This window comes from Mytilus galloprovincialis, chromosome 7 (assembly GCF_965363235.1).
Source record: "Mytilus galloprovincialis chromosome 7, xbMytGall1.hap1.1, whole genome shotgun sequence".
NCBI lineage: Eukaryota > Metazoa > Mollusca > Bivalvia > Mytilida > Mytilidae > Mytilus > Mytilus galloprovincialis.
In genome coordinates, this window is record NC_134844.1 from 20,320,022 (window position 1) to 20,332,333 (window position 12,312).

At 32.6% G+C, this 12,312-nt stretch overlaps 1 long non-coding RNA gene across 1 annotated transcript; it reads left to right on the forward strand.

Annotated features, from left to right (window-relative positions):
* Nucleotides 1-2,343: 2,343 nt before the first annotated feature.
* LOC143084453 (uncharacterized) lies at nt 2,344-4,972 on the forward strand. Its single transcript, XR_012981083.1, has 4 exons — nt 2,344-2,580; nt 3,511-3,567; nt 4,159-4,243; nt 4,877-4,972. It is a non-coding gene; the product is annotated as an uncharacterized LOC143084453 (long non-coding RNA).
* Nucleotides 4,973-12,312: the final 7,340 nt, after the last annotated feature.

The window sequence follows — 12,312 nt, forward strand, 5'->3', positions numbered from 1 at the left end:
AATTAACAATATACTAATTTTGTTTTTCTTGAATACAAAAATATTATATAAAACGTAAATAAATTTGTTGGTTATAGTATGAAAACAGATGTGAAAATTCATCGTCATAATACTTACTTTCTTAAGTACCAAGGCCTGGTAGACAAATAGTACCAAGGCCTAGTAGACAAATAGTACCAAGGCCTAGTAGACAAATAGTACCAAGGACTAGTAGACAAATAATCAGTGTCTACTTCAGAAATAGTACAAGATCGTCTTGAGTTATATATTCGAGGTGTTTACCCTTGTATTTATATTTCACTTAATTTGTTGACGTCTTTGCCAATTTATTATCAACTACAACACTTTTTTAGTTGGCGTCTACGTTATATTTAATTTTATGTTTGTTTGAATTTATGAGTCAGGAGTGTTGTATGTCTGTGATACATAGTTCGTGATTCTTATTCTTTAGTTTTCTATGTTGTGTCATGTGTAATATTGTTTGTCTGTTTGTCTTCTTCTTTTTTAGCCATGGCGTTGTCAGTTTGTTTTCGATTTATGAGTTTGACTGTCCCTCTGGTATCTTTCGTCCATATTTTACAAAGTTTTAACTGCTCGATCCTAATTATTGTCACATTAATCTATTATATAAATACGAAGATGTGGTATGAGTGCCAATGAGGTCCATCCAAGTCAATTTGTCTTCGACTTTTTAAGTTTGAACATCCCTTTTGCATCTTTGTCACTCTTTTACGGAGAGAAAACATTGTTTGAAGGGAACAACCATCTAAGTAACATCAGAGTTGTTATTGAAGGGAACAACCATCTAAGTAACATCAGAGTTGTTATTGAAGGGAACAACCATCTAAGTAACATCAGAGTTGTTACTGAAGGGAACAACCATCTAAGTAACATCAGAGTTGTTACTGAAGGGAACAACCATCTAAGTAACATCAGAGTTGTTACTGAAGGGAACAACCATCTAAGTAACATCAGAGTTGTTACTGAAGGGAACAACCATCTAAGTAACATCATAGTTGTTACTGAAGGGAACAACCATCTAAGTAACATCAGAGTTGTTATTTGCTACATGTATGACAAAATTAATTTTAAGAGATTGTTCTTCTCGACCTACTAATTTTTCTTAAAATGACTTGTAACAAGTCAGGAATATGACAGTTGTTGTCTGCAGTCTGTTTTTATGTATGTTGGCGTTTGATTCTGTTGTACATCTGTGTTTCGGTTGTTTCGTTGTTTTCCTGGTATAGTTAATGCGTTTCCCTCGGTTTAAGAGATATCAGGATTTGTTTTTGAATACGCTTGGGTCACACATTTACGAGTTTCCATTCCATCCTTCATAGTACCATTCCCGATTAAAATTTGTTAAAATTCAGATCAAGATTCTGTGAATCTTGGCAGGAAATTCAAAAGTTCTGTAATTATCGGGACTGTGAAGTGAGTATTATTACCGAATTTCATATCACTTACGGAAATGTTCCGGAACGTTTTCTGCAAAAACGGTTTGCATTCAGGAAGCAATCTGAACTCAATCGGCAAAAAAGCACTTGCAAATGTATCCAGATCATGTCCGTTTCACAGGACACCGTCCAGAAAACACAGAACAGTTACGATTTTGATCAGATATAGCACTACTAGACAACATCGGCTGAGTTTCCCCGAATGTTACGGGACTCACTGTCAGGGATGGTTGGCCGACCTCTCCGATCCGTAAGAATCTGTTACGAAAGTATTCTACAGCGTTCAGGCAATGATCGAACATTCCAGATCATTGAGGATAGTCATCCGATATTTTCCTCTTTTCGTGTTTTAGCGCTGTCTGATCTTACAGGGGAGCCAATAATCGGCACTGTGTGAACGTCACATTAATCGACCTATGACTATAAACAGCGATATACTACTGTTGCCTTTATTCATCTTTTATATTTATCTTTTTCGTTATAGAAAAAAATATTTCCATTCTTTACATATTTTGCAATCAGAAATTTAGAAATAACCATGGCTTAAATACACTAATCAAAGATACCAGGATAAAAGACAGCTGTGAATTCATACACGTAGTGTAGAAATTTAGTGTAAGTAATTAAGCAGTCAACTGTATTGACACGGCAATTGAGCACTAGTGGCATTTAGAATAGGAATTCAATTTTGTTATTAAACAAACATGATGTTTGTACTTCCATAGATATTGCACAATGACACTACTTCTAACGACATTGAACGATGATTTGAGATAAGACATTATTTGTTTATTCATACTTGTACAGAGATTTAAGACAAAGGGCTTAACGTCATTGATAGTCCTTATCTTTATATATATAAATCGCGACAAATCACTAGTTTAGCATACTATTAAAGTTTTGAAAATTCATTAGAACGTTCACTACTGTTGAATTTAAGATGTTCAAAATTATCTTATTGGGTGTTTTAGGAATGGTCGTTTGCCAACCCTCACTGCCGGGCGGATGGCACACATTTCGAGGTCATTTAGGGGTTGATATCCTCCTAGCATGCAAAAGTAAACTAGAATCTGAAAATTTTGCAGTGCATAATGTTATACCAATGGACCCCATTCTCGAACAGGTACAGTATATTTATATTTTTTTTCTTTCTAAATACAACATTTTAATTACTTCCCTTTGGTTCTTTGTCATATTTGTGAATACGCCTTTCAATACAAGATGTCAATAATAAAACATATAGTCTTTTATTCATTTGATTTTATATGTCATATTTTCTATACGTTGTTTCAAAAAATTCAAATAAACTCATCATAGATACAAGGATTGAAATTTTGTATTTGCGTCAGACTGGCGTTTCGTCTACAGAAGACTCACCAGTGACGTTCAAATGAAATAACGTTAAAAAGGTCAAATAAAGTACGAAGTCAAAATTATGTACATGACCACAAGCGTTTGCTACATTTACATTTTTGTTGACGCGTGTTACTTGAATACTAGTAGTCTTCTTCATGATCAGATACGTGTGACGACAAATTTTTGAACGACAGAAACATTAAACGCGTCGGAGCTTAAGGTAAATCAGGTAAAACTTGGAGAGAGGAGTGTGGTAAATTTTAAATCTAAACTCAATAAAGCTTAACTAAGAGAAATAACTCAAAAGACCTAACTTTCATAAACGGAAGTTATGTAAATAAATTTGTTTGTAGCAAGTAAACAAGTCATGTGACCCCCATCGTTTTACATTCTGAAATAAGAATATAAAGAGCTATCTTCCCATACTTGATATTTATATTCTATCGTTTAGTTTTCCTTCTATCACACAAAGTTAGTATTTACATGTGTATAATCTATACGAAACCTGAAATTTTGCACAACATCTGGCTAGAAGAAAAGTCTAAGATAAAGTGAAATGAGGGACATGTCCTATAGATAAAATTTAAAAGTATTATCATAATTGCATGGATTCAAGCACATTTCTTTTCACTTTGGACTTTGCTATAGTAGTAATGTATATAATAATTAAAATATTTAAGAAGTATTTTTCTTCCAGGTTGTTGCAGGGTACAATTACAGATTTAATGCAACAGTAGAACAGGTTAATCACAAGGTAAGATTGTTTTTGTATTCAATCTTTAAGAAACTGCAAAAAAATAATACAGAAACCTAACTTTTGATTTAGAAGTGATGTTTTTTTTAAAGAATTATTAGTATGACTGATGATACAGCTGTGAACGAAGCTATGGATCAGCTAAAAGACAACGTTGAATTTTTTAACACTTCGCCAGTTTACTGTTTGTAAGTGAAACTTTTTATGCACCGTATATATAAGTAATTCCATATTAGAACATGGTTAAAAATACTGGAAACCTAGATAAAATACGATGCAAGCATAACGTCTTTCTGTTGTCGTTTTTCATCTTAAGATTTCATTTAACAGGATCTACGACAAACGAGTTAATCATAATATCATAGTGTTAGCTAACAATATTGAGGTAGTAATATACCTGTTATGTGTAAACACTACAAAGCTACTAAAAAACCTATATTGGTTATTCAATGTAGTTTATTTTATGATTGGTCGCTACAAACATAACATTTGATCTCTTTGTAATAAGCATTTATTAAACGCTAAAGACAAAACATTTCACCAAAGGCAATACATTTGTATTTGATTTTAAAAACTATATGACAATTTCAGGCCATCACTTGTGAGTTCCATCTCTTCAAAGACTTACAACAACATGTAGAAGTCACATCACATAACTGTCCCACTCATACGTAATGTAAGTCAATACGTGGTAGATAAATAAAGGCAGCAGTAGTAAACTGGTGTTCAAAAGTCATTTTAAATCTATTAAGAAAACAAATCCGGGTTATAAATAATATATAAGAGGAATCAGGAACACTGAAGTGCAACAAAAACAAACCCCAACACAATAGAAACGATGTATTTGATAAAATGCATTATTCCTGACTTGGTACAGGACATTTTAAGAAAGAAAAAATGGTGGGTTAAACCTAATTTTATGATTATTTTTATATTTTTCTTGTCAAAGAGAAAGTGTAACAGATTCATTTTATTTGAGCTCGAAAAATATTAATCTTTTAAAAAGTAGAATAACAAAAGTATCGATCTCTAAAGAAAATTTAAAACGGAAAGTTCTTTATCAAATGTCAAAATCAAAATCTCAAACACATTAAACGAATGGATAACAACTGTTAAATTCCTGACTTGGTACAGGAAAGTGTCCTTCAAATGTTCATCAGACATTAGTCGGTCAGTTATTATCATGTTTATTGTTCACGCTTTTGTTTTGTATTTAGTTGAATTAAAGTTTATGTACATTTAAGTGGATTGCAATATTGTATGCTTGTTTATTTATTCTCAGACTTAAAAAAATCTTATTCATTTTCAGATGAGTTGATATCCAGAACTGAACGATGATTGACTCCAGTATAATCATATCGGCAGAACACAACTGTCTATTGTTTCTAAATAAAAATGAACTAAATGTCGCCTTTTGGTTTTGTATCGAAACTTTCCATGAGGGGCAAATAAAGGCAAGAATAGTATTCTATTGTTCAGTAAATCAATTGAGAGAAAACAAATCCGAGTTACAAACCAAAACCGAAAAAAAACTAATCAACTATAAGAGGAAAACAAAGGGACAACAGGAACACCGAAGTACAACCAAAAAACATAAACCGTCAACACACATATCAACTTTTAATAACAACTGCCATATTCCTGACTTGGTAAAGGACTTTTTAAGAATAAATGGTGGGTAGAATCTGGTTTAATGGCTAGCCAAACCTACTTCTTTATGAAAATGTTAAACAAAAAATATTGCTAAAACACTACGTGTCAGAAGTACAACGCAAACTCACGCAAGGATATTCGTAAGAAAGAAACTCACATACTGTTAAAATTAACTTAATTATAATTATCTGAAATTGTATTATCTGCACTGTAAAGAATAATTTATATACCTTTGTATATTATCATGATTATGCATTAAGTTTTTTGAAAAAAATTAAGTCAATTCGAAAAAAAAAAAAGTCGACAAAACATGCAAACCACAGATCAACAACGAACATATTCCATCAAGGACAAATTCACAGGATATCAACAGCAGTGACGCGTTTATGTAACTAACATGCATTCTCGAATTTTATACAATTATTTTTTTCCAATATTCGTCCTGAATATTATTGAGGTTTGTCCAAATCGATGATATCGATAATATCGATTCTATATCAATACACCACTTTTCGTATGTATGTTGTTATGTCCACATAGTCTGAATCCCCTGTCTTGAATGTTGATATCAAATCGATATCGACAAGCATTCCATATTTCTAAATCTCTGTCTTTTTTGTTGATATCGACCGAATCGATATCGACAAACATCCCATAACTTGAACAACAGCCTGAAACATGTGTCTTGGTTGTCTATATCGACGATATTGAATCGATATCGACAAACATCCCACAACTTAAACAACGGCCCGAAACCTCTGTCTTGGTTGTCGACATCGACAAACATTCCATAACTGGATCAACGGCCTTAAACCTCCGTCTTGGTTGTCGATATCGACGATATCGAATCGATATCAACAAACTTTTGTCCTCTGTGTGCCCTTCTTTTTAGATAGTCCTGGGTTGTCAACACTTCTTTTAAGATTGTGTTTTTTTCTCCTTTAATGTATATCCATATACCATGTATCATCGGGGAGAGGTTTAAAATTTTCTATGTCGATATCGAATCGATATCGTATCGCTGTTGTCGATATCTACGATATTGACGTCTTGTTTGTTCATACATTTTTTAATTCAAAATTTTTGATATCGATTCGATATCGTGATGTTATTGTCAATAGGTATTTTCATGCTATCTTCATTCGTCGATATCGTTTATCGTACAGAAATTGTCGATATCGACAGTGTGTTTTGTCACGGTGTATTCGTTTGTCGACATCTTGTTTGGTCTTGGACATGTATGAAACAATTTTCGTGACAATAATGTTATGGAAAGGCAATTTTATAATTATTTAGACACAAACGATAAGACATAACAGAGTATCCAAACGAAACAATAACAGAAACATCAAAAATAAATACACGAATGCTGAATGTACAAGCATCGAGACACGCCGAACAGCAATGCAAATTCCCAAACAGGATAACAGTCATATTCGGGTGATTGACAATGATAGTATTGACCGGCAATTTTATAATTATTTGGACAACAAACGATACGACAAAAATGGAACTGTAGAGTTTTGAAATGTAGAAAACGTCTGTATGATTAGTAAATTTTATCAGACAAAGCACGGTTTACACATGAGGATTACACTCCATCATCTCATACATGTCTTTGCGGATGCTGTAGAAATGTTGCTTACTATAAACTGCAATTCTTTGACCGTTAAAATCGTCTTATTGTGGTTAAGTTCATAACATAAGAAACAGATTTCTTTGAACTAGAGAACCACAGTCGGAAGACAAAAAATCAATAGCAGTAAAGTGTTAACAAAAACTATGCGGATTATTAAAACACAATTTATGACGAACTCTGGAAAAAGTAATTTGTTAAAAATAGTTTTTAACGGAACTTGAAGTTAAATAAAGATTGTAACTCATACAAGTAAGTCTACATTCAGTCTACTTTTCTCCTGAGTTAATAAAAGAAACTATACAGTCGAAACAGGAAAGAAGTTGTTGATGACATCATTAATACCAAACAAATATCGAATCTAGATAAGATAAAAATAAGGAGATGCGTTATAATTGATAAATAACTTTCAACCAAAATGCAAATGAAGTGGACGTGGGTGTCATTTATTATGAGAACAATGAGGAAAACCTGAACCGTAGAGTCGGCAAATATAGACCCCAACTTCAAAAATCTCGGAAATATGTTTTTTTTATTAGTTATAGAGTATTTTAGATAAGATACGAGTACATTGCTTATTTGGGGCTTACTGTGAGATTTATATCAGAGGTAAAGAAACATAGCAGAATGCTATTGGTGTCAGAAAGGCTGCAAAGGGATTGGGAGTTAAAAACCTGTTAAAAAGCTTCAAATGGTGAGGGTCACTGCAATCAGGAAGATTAATTAGTCTTTGTCTTATTAAATGTGGTTGACCTTTAATAGATATTATGCAATGATTTTACAATGATACATAATTATCAAACAGGCTGTATATTTTATTTATTTAAACGACACCAATCAAAAACAATGATATAAATAATTGCGAAAAATTGTTACCCATTTGATCTTTGAAATGATCTCAACTCGAACCATACCATAACAGTTTAAAACTGGCATATTAGTGCAACACCTATATGTATCTAATGGAGGTTTATAAATTTTCACTGATTACACTAGCTTTGTGTGCTATCAAAACTGTAGATTGTTCACATTTTAGGGGTGGCATTATAACTTGGAAACCTCTTGACACTCAGGTAATCTTATTACAAATATAGTTGATATGATGATGATGTGAAATTAGCCGCCAGCTCGTTATTTGTTATTTAATATCTAATATTCAACTGACCATTTGGTTACATATTCAGATTTTATTTGTCAAAATTTGAAAAAAAAAAGAATAATCTGTTACCCAAAGTCAATACAGTATATACGAGAAAAAAGAGAAGTAGATCAAATACAAACGGCTTTTTGGTATTATTACTTTAATAGTATTGGTCATTTTAATCTTGTATTGAGTTCATACGTTGGCGGTCATTAACTGTATTGGCTCGAGGTGTTTGATGCGTACAAAAAACATGGATCAATTACCCTTTTTATAAAATGAAAGTCAAATATCCCCAAGATTGATAATATGCAATGAATTACCTTTTAATTCATCGGTAAATAGTCATTTGATCTCACATCGAAATTACTTCGCCAACGTATGTAAACAAAATAGCAAAGGCTAGATTAAAAGTCCGTGAACTAGTGTTGAGGATCATTGCTTTCACAAACGGCACTTTTCATGACCACCGATATTATATATAAAGAGTCTTCATTTGATGTATGTGTAAGGCATATTAATTATTACTATAGTTAAAAATGTGCAATAAATACTTCAATATGTATTATGGAATGAACACTCAGAGATATAATATTTTATGGGTTACAATTCTTAACATTCACATGCCTACAGTTCATAATTGTATGTTCCCAAAGAAAAAGATAGTATAACATATGAAAAGTAGCAATAACTCTAACATCAAACTTGTTGAAATATGATATTTCGCGTAATGCACATCATCCATTTTCTAACACCTTTTTGAACAATAACCCAGTAGTTTATCTTGTACCAAGACTGCGAGTAAAATTATTTTATTTGTATTTGAACTGTATTGACGACCAATTCCAAGAAGCATGGGATTGTATTAATTGGGCAATTTAAGGTATTCTAAGTCATTGGTTTTTTCAAATTTTCCACATATCAATTTTTTAATTTGATAATATCTTTAATCAAATAAGACAAACAGTGTCATCATTATGATTCATAAAGATTACGTTCATTGACTTTTACAGATGATCTTAAATTCAAATTTAAAACCAATATATGTTTTTAAGAGTCTATAGGAAACAGCTTACCAGCACATTGAAAATTCGTTCCAAATCGATCTCAACAAGAACCCCACAAAAAACAGGAGGTGATATCGGGTGCCTATAATCGTTTCGTCCCCGAGGGTATCACCAGCCCAGTAGTCAGCAGTGTTGACATGATTATCAATAATGTGGTCATTTTTATAAATTTCCTGTTTACAAAACTTTGAATTTTTCGAAAAACTAAGGATTTTCTTATCCCAGGCATAGATTACCTTAGCCGTATTTGGCACAACATTTTGGAATTTTGGATCCTCAATGCTCTTCAACTTTATACTTGTTTGGCTTTATAAATATTTTGATATGAGCGTCACTGATGAGTCTTATGTAGACGAAACTCGCGTCTGGCGTACTAAATCGTAATCCTGGACCTTTGATAACAATTCGAATCAATTAATAACTCAATTGCCATCATAATGATACCAAAGTCAGAAAATCATAGAAAGGAATTATATATCTAAATAACCAAAGGAAAAAAGAATCTTCGTTAGCCGAGTGGTCTAAGAATACGATTTACTCTATACATAGCTTGTGAACACTTAGAGCTGTGCCGTTTACACGCGACTTCTTTTAGAATTGACTGACATTGGCAGTTTTCCTACTGAAGGTCCGTGGTCCTCTCTTTTATAACTCTCACAAAAAAACATGACAACTGCAGGAAATCACAAGATTTTTTAAAGTTGTGTTCAACGCCAATCAGTCAATGTAAGAAAAAAATTTAAAAAATATTATTACTCAGGCATCATATTTATAGAAAATGTTAACTTGTAAATAATCAAATTAAAAACAGGACTAGGAAGAATGAGTAGTTGATGCACAAATGAGGGAATGCCAAAAAAAAAAACACAACTTCATAACGACAAAGCATGATAAGTAAAGTATAACTTAGTGTTTGGTGGGAACATTGTAATGACAGAGGTGGATTTAGAGGGGGCCAAGGGGTCCGACCCCCTTTTCTGGTTGATTCTATAGGGAATCACTAAAGCATGACTGGAGAGGCCCCCCTCTTAGGCAGTCAGTGGGCCCCCCTTTATGTTGCTTAGTCTTTATTTTTCTATATGGTGTCTTGTGTACAATCATTTGTCTTTTTCTTCTTAAGCCATGTTGTTTTCGATCCTATGAATCTTGTATCCATCGCACTTTTTATAAATTATTTTAGAGGAAACATGCCACTAAGATTAGCAGTTTAAACTTCTTTTTATAATCAGGAAGAACAGATACATAATACATGTGATATAGATAGTTGTAGTATTGAATGACATATTGAACATATTTTGATATGAGTTAATGATTTGCAAATTTAATTTAAATTGTACATTATTTTTTGGAGCATGAAAACCTGTAATCTATCTTTTATCAATTTAAACGATACGTATCACATATAATTGATCACAATGTAGTACAAAAATGTTACCCAAGTGGATTTTATGTTATTTTAGAATAATCGACACGCTCTTCGGCATTACAATGTTAACCTCAAATATTAATGCAACATGTCTAAGAATCAGACAGAGGTAAATAAAATTTCCCTAGTAACACAAGTATAGTGTGTAATCAAAACCGAGCGAGAAAAAATTAAACAAACCCCGAAGGAAACACTACAGCTACAAGAGGAAAACAACGGAACAACAGAAACACTGAACTGCTGTCCACAATTTTTATTGTAAAAAACTGCAGTTATTTATTTCTGCAGTTCAAGCTACTTTTTAAAAAGTATAAATAATGACATTTACTGTAACCCGGAAGAACAAATAGACTTTTGTCGTATTGAATAACCGTTTGAACTCATATCAATATCACTTAAATATTGTTTACTACATGAAAACCTGTGAAGTCTTTTTAATTATTTATATAAAACGTACCAAATGTCAAATAGTTCAAAATTTTGAAATACATCAGGAGCCTTTTATTCAGTGCTTATTGTTTGTTGCTGTGTTACAAATTTTGTTTTGATTCATTATATTGAACATAGATTAAGCTTTTCGTTTTTTCGATTTGAATGTTTTACATTTGTTATTTTCGAGACTTTTACAGCTGGATATTCGGTATAGGATTTGCTTATTGTTAAAGAGGGAAAAAAGATACCAGAGGAACAGAGTAAAACTCATAAATCGAAAATAAATGGACAACGTCATAGCTAAAAATAAAAAAACAAACAGACAAACAATAGAACGCATGACACAATCCGGAATGGTAAGCAAATCCTGCTCCACATGTAGCACCCGTCGTGTTGCTTATGTTATATGAATCCGATAAATAGTCTACTTCGGAAGGACACATTCATGAAAGAGAAGGGTTGTAGTTACGACGTAAGGAACATATCCGATATCATTTGTGACACGGTTATTCCATAACAGTCAACCAACTCGCGATGGCGTCCGTAAAATTTACGAAGGGATGATTCCAACTTCAAAATTTGGAGCTTTTGGTTTAATAACTTCCTTGTGTATAGCATTCCTCTATCAAAACAATCATGATATGAAATGCAAGCACGGGAATATCGTATCAATTGGGAGATATATACTCCGTATGTAGGTGCTGCTGGAATGTTCCTACTTAGAAATGGAAAGTTCACAATTGGAAAGCTGAAATCATCTCTTTTGTCGTAAAGTTTTGTTTTCAACCGACCCTCATTGTCAATTTCTAGATGTAAGTCAAGATATGAGGCCGACTTAACTGTATCTTGATTGTGATTCAGGGGTTGAAAGAACTTATTGAATGAATTGTGATTTTATACTGTTTTGTTGGTGAAAATGTTTATTGCGGTTTGACGGATCTTTAACTGCGTCCTTGTTTCAATTATATGGTCATTTTTATAAATGTACTGTTTACAAAACTTTGAATTTTTCGAAAAACTAAGGAATTTCTTATCCCAGGAATAGATTTCGTTAGCCGTATTTGGCACAACTTTTTGGAATTTTGGGTCCTCAATGCTGTTCGCCTTCGTACTTTGAGCGTCAATGATGAGTCTTTTGTAGACGAAACGCGCGTCTTACGTATTAAATTATAATACTGGTACCTTTGATAACTATATTCATCCATTCATATAATCGGGTTCTACTAATTGGTGATGTCACAAATACTTCACTAAAAGACGCAATTTGATAAAATCATCTTTTATCTGAAATAATTGGTATGTTTTAAACAAATTTTCACTACTTTATTACAGTGATTTTATTTTTACACATATAAGGCCCAAATTATGAGTTCATGGAGGGTGGACACAT